General features: G+C 41.0%; 1 long non-coding RNA gene across 1 annotated transcript; it reads right to left on the bottom strand.

Annotated features, from left to right (window-relative positions):
- Positions 1-1,534: 1,534 nt before the first annotated feature.
- LOC115948329 lies at positions 1,535-5,538 on the bottom strand. Its single transcript, XR_004082159.1, has 2 exons — positions 5,324-5,538; positions 1,535-2,971 (listed from the first exon to the last, which is right to left on the bottom strand). It is a non-coding gene; the product is annotated as an uncharacterized LOC115948329 (long non-coding RNA).
- Between the last annotated feature and the right edge of the window lie 85 nt (positions 5,539-5,623).

Genomic DNA, 5,623 nt, shown 5'->3' with positions numbered 1-5,623 from the left:
TACACTTAAAAAAAAAAGTTCCAGTTTAGACCTGGGAACTAAGAAGATCTGACCATTCAAATGGAACCAAAGTGAAAGCTTTTGAGCAGCAAAACTGAAGAAATTATTTATGATAGCTTAAATGTAAAATGCTTTCTGTCCTGTTCCTGGTCATGAGTGTTTTACCTTCCAGGCTGGTATCCCAGTGTTTCACACAGGAAATGAGTTATAAGATATCGCTTCTGGTTCACACTTGAAAGAATTCAATCCAGCCACTTCTGTTACCTTTCTTCCCCCACTCACAGTAAGTACTTGCTGTGAATAGGTTTGCACCTATTGAATTTCCCAAGATTCTTTTTGCCTGCAAGAGGTGATACTTTCACATATTTTTAATCTTTTCTGTCTTGTATTCCTTCTCTATTGTCTATCCAACTCTCTTCAAAACATTTGTAAACTAAAGTAGATCTCTCAGGAATTTCATCTACCGGCTGAATTTTCAGAAGCACGTAGGCCTTGAAATGGGGAGCTGATTTTTAAGGTGAGGTGCACCTTAGACTTCCCAATAGGTGTTACAGCTTTGGAGTATCTTGATAAAATAATTCTATAACTTCACTTTGTTTTACTCTCACACACATACACACACATTAATTTCAATTATAGTTTATGGAAGATTAATCTGGACCCTTCAGTGTGGGTGTGGATCCTGGGTTACTCGCAGGGAGCTGAGACTCTTTAAGTAAGGTTTAATGTAGATGTACTTTGCAATCCAAATAAGACATTCATTTATATTCATTATTTTATATGAAAATGTGTCTTAGAAGTGGTTTTGTCTGTGAAATATACCCAAGTAACATTACAGATGAAAGAGCAGTAGAACTTGGCTATTGTTTATTTTCTGCTTCATTAAAAAAACAATAGATGATCAAAAGACAGATGTTGATTTGGAAGAGGACAAAGTACTTTAAAAGCTATTAGCTGAGAGAGGTGAAAATAAAGGAATAGATAGAACTATAAAATCATTATTAAGAAATCCAGTGTAAGCTTTTCTATTCAGAAGTCTGGTCCATATTCTTTCTGATCTGCTAGCATCTTGTTTGCATCTCTGCAGGTGATTTATGGTTTGTCTGCTACATGAATGTTGAAGCTGGGAATAGATTTTTCAAGTAGATTTGCTTGGTATGGCCACAAATTGATTTTACAATTGTATGCATATACAGAACCTAGCCTTGTTTTTAATTTTTTTTTCCTTTTTTGATTTTTTTTTTTTTTTGGCTAGAAAGAGGGATCAGTAGGCCTATTTGATTTTTTTCCCCTTTTGGTTTTTAATCTTATCACCTCTTTTAATCTTTGGTGTGTTTCACAGTCTTTAACTTCAAAGTGTAATTGCAATGATGCAGCTGCTTAATGGATTGCTACATTTAATATTTTCCCCCTAAGAGCAGTATTTCTTCTTTGCATCTATAATTGGATCATGCTACTGCTGTCCCTGATGGAAATGCCAGGTTTCATATTCACCATACACCTGAGCACATGCTTACTCACTTGGTAATCTTAATTTTTTTTTTCTATTTATTTATCAAAATTGACTTTGATTACACACATTTTCTTTGTGCTGGAATTTTATTGCAAAGGAAATAAAAGGAGAAATGCCACTGTGCACCTCTTGCTTTGCCGAGTTTTCAGATTCAGACTGGGCCTTTGTATCCCACCGCTGCATGTCTTGAATGCGAGATGTATCGTACCTCAGAGCCCAGCTCCAGGGCAACATAAAGATATCACAGATTTGGAAAGGGGGATCGATTTTGTAGCAAGCATAACTTGTTGCTGCTCTGTGCCCATTCCTGCAGGTGTGGCCTTTATTTTCCATGCTGATAGTGACTACAGCCAGCGTGGCTGCCACAGAACACGGCGCATCCCATCTCTCACTCTGCAGGCAGGCGGGAGGTGATTAATTTTTCATTGTTGCTGCATCTGAAGGATTCCCCTTTCCCCTCTCACACTACCTTGGCCCCTTTAGGAAGATTTTCATCCATTAAACTTTCCTTTCTCTGTTGGAAGAACTAAATCTCTTTCAGCATTTTCAGGCTGGTGATCTAATTTGACAGCTTGTAGGTGATGTCTATTCCTCTTCAAAGAGGCAGCTAGCCCCGGGCTAGCCAGCTGCATTGTGGATTCTGCAGATTTGGCTTGCTGTTCCTGCTGGGTGTCATCTGTCTTCTCAGTCTTGCGCTGGATAATTTTTGTCCTCCCCAGCATCATCTGCCTGAGCAGTTTCTGCCTGGCAGGCCTGTCTGTCCAGGTTGAGCATCAAACGCAGTGGCCGCCCAGCTAATGTGACAAGGCACTGCTCCAAAGAGCGCAGCCTGGGGCCTGCTTTGGCCAGTATCGGCATCGCAGCCCGCAAACTTCCAGCCATCACCATCGTAGTCTTGCTCTCCCATCACGGGTGCAGCCCATGGACTTATTCTGCTGGCACAAAGTATGTCCCCCGCCTCGCCCTCTTAAGGGCCGTCGCTCCGATTCCTCCCATCTGGGCAGATGTCTGCCTCAACAGGTTTGGTTTTTCCTGCCTGTTGCCGGCATTTGACTCGGACACCGCCACTTGGATGAAATAATCCTTTCGTGGATTATCATCGCCAGACAGCCTGTGGGGGAAATGACAGGACTCGGCACGTTCAGCTGAAGATTCTGCAATTCAGAGTGCTGCTAATGCTAATGGGAAGTGGCAGGGTGATCCCTAAAAGAGAAAGCGGGTTCCATTGCATGGCAAAAATGACAGAGGTTGTTTAGCCTATCTTCCAAAAAAATACATGATGACTACATATGTTGATTTTCATGCTGCAAGCCATAGCTATTTCCATATTTTTGTGATTTGATCACTACTTTCTACAAACTGACAGGTTAGGGGTTCCACAAGTATTGTCTTTTTATAGCCATCACCTCTTTAAGTCCTCCTTAATTTCTTTAAAATATGTTTTGAAAATAAGCTTGACTGGACAATGAGAGTAAACAGGGGAACAAAAAACAAAACCAGGCATAAATACAACAAATAGCATATTCTTAAAAAAAAAGAAAAGAAAAAAATGAGCAAAAAACAACATTATTCAAACAAAGGAGTAATGGTTTCAGAACAGTAGTCCTAGTAAACCAATGGAACTATCTGTCACAGGATTTGCCCTTGTTGCAGTCCCATAACTCTGAACCTGACATTAGTCATGATGTAAAACCTCTTTCCTAGAAATGCAGTAGTTACAAAGCTGCTTAACTACAGGATTTCCTTTTTGACAAATAAAAAGCTGGATCATAGGGCTTAGAGGGGCAAATAACTTGTCTGAGAGGCTATGAAAGGAAAGCTGGAAAGGGTAAAATTAAGATTTGAACATTTCTAGCCCAAATTAGTAGTGATGATTAAGCCAGCTGGAATATCCTGCAGATATTATTAATATATGAGCATGACTGTAATTTACTGGTGATTATCAAATACTTAAATGTTTGTGATCAAGTAGAAAAACATAAATACTAATTTACAGGTTGCAATAGCTGTACTTTCAGGAAATAGATAATGTAGAAGGGAACTATTTTTAAAGTAATTATTATATCTACTAATTGCCTAATTAATGTATTACTTACAGACTATGTAACAGTGAGGGAGTGAAAAACTATTTTACATTATATAATTATGCTAAATTTAATAATAATGTTAGTTGAAGTATTGAACACATCCCAACGTAAAACCATTTTATTGATTAGACAGATTCCAGCTATATTTGGCCTGATTTTGGGGGAGATTGTTTCAACAAAACCAATTAACTCATTTTTAATCCTGAGTTTAGAAGATTATAGACATTGTCAAAATAACCCCATATAGTAATTTCCATGAGCAGTTTTCAAGCCTTTATTATGTGGCACAGGATTAAATAATAGAATCGGTTTTGGTGTCAGTTCAAATAGCTTTTAAAAAGTCCCCCTTTTCCTGAGCCACACAATTGCTCCCATCTATAAAAGCTATGCAGAGTAGAACATGGGCAGAACTAATTTCTAACAAAGAATACATACTACTCCTGTTTTCTGCTAATAAACTAGTAATTGTTCCAGCTAAACTGGCACCTTTCTGGTATTCCAGGTAGGAAGGAAGCCTTCAGGACACTGAAGGCTGCAGTAGCTGTAGCAGAATTTGTGGTCCAGTTTATTCTTTATTGACCATACAGTGACACTGAGAAGTGTGGTATGTATTGCAGATTAAAAAAAGAAAAAGTGTAAAAGAAGAAACAAACTTAGATGCAATGGCCTAAATAGAATCAACCTGTTCTAGAAATTATTGAGTTGCAGGAAGAAAAAATAGACAAACAGAAGTTAATATACTGTAATTTATAAGTGGCCAAGAGGGAGGGGAAGTATACTGAAAATATCCTAATGCTCTCATAGAATCACAGGATAGGTCAGGTTGGAAGGGACCACAGTGGCTCATCTGGTGCAACCTCCTTGCTCAAGCAGGGTCATCCCAGAGCACTTGGTACAGGATTGCATCCAGAAGGTACTTAAGTATCTCCAGGGAGGGAGACTCCACAGCCTCTCTGGACAATCTCTTCCAGTGCTCAGTCACCCGCACAGTAAAGAACTTCTTCCTCATATTCAGGTGGAATTTCCTGTGCATCAGTTTCTGCCCATTGTCTCTTGTTCTATTGCTTGGAAATCGGCACCAAGAAGAGCCTGGCTCCATCCTCTTGTTACCCTCCCTTCAGATGCTGATAGACATTGAAAAGGTTCCCTCTCAGATGTTTCTTTTCAGGGCTGAACAAGCCCAGTTCCCTCAGCCTTTCATTGTAAGAAATGTTCCAGTCCCCTAATCAGTTTTTTAGCTCTCCACTGGAGAGCTCCAAGTTTTTCTCATACTGAGAGCCTCTCTTGTACTCTGAAAATATTTTAAAAGAAATGTACTGGGATTTTACGTCATTTCTTGCTTTTTCTAATAGCTGTAAAAAGAGACTGCTGCTCTTTTTTATTTCTTTATTTGGTTTTTGTTTATTTGTAGCCTGTGTGTCCAGCAGTTGCTATTCATGTCTGCTGCACCTAGAAGCAAACTGGGTTAATGTATGTCTCTTACTATAATTACTGAATCAGAGAATCAATCAGATTGCAAAAAAACTCTGAGATCATCGAATCCTACCTATGACTAAACACCACCATGCCAAGCAGACCAAGTGCCTCGTCCAATCTTTCCTTAAACACCTCCAGGAATGGTGACTCCACCACCTCCCCGGCAACCTATTGCAGTGTCTAGTCTAATCACCCTTTCTGTGGGGAAATTCCTCCTGATGTCCAACCCGAACATCCCCAGACACACCTTAAGCCGTGTCCTCCTGTCCTGTCACTGATTACCCGGGAGAAGCGACCGACCCCACCTGGCTATATCCTCCTTTCAGGCGTTTGTGGAGAGCAGTAAGGTCTCTCTGAGCCTCCTCTGCCTCACGCTGAACACCCGCAGCTCCCTCAAGCCCTCCTCAGGCCATGCCCTCCAGCCCCTCTCCGGACCCGTGCGGGGCTCTCCCTCCCCACAGGAGCCTCCCGCAGGTTCGGGAGCGCTCGGGGCTCCTTGGGGGCGGTTCCGCCGCCGCGGCCGGCGCGCCGCGATGAGCTCACGGCG

This window comes from Geospiza fortis, unplaced genomic scaffold (genome assembly GCF_000277835.1).
Source record: "Geospiza fortis unplaced genomic scaffold, GeoFor_1.0 scaffold219, whole genome shotgun sequence".
In the NCBI taxonomy this organism is placed as follows: Eukaryota; Metazoa; Chordata; class Aves; order Passeriformes; family Thraupidae; genus Geospiza; species Geospiza fortis.
Note: the sequence above shows the minus strand (reverse complement) of the source record. Positions and strands in the feature narration are given on the sequence as shown.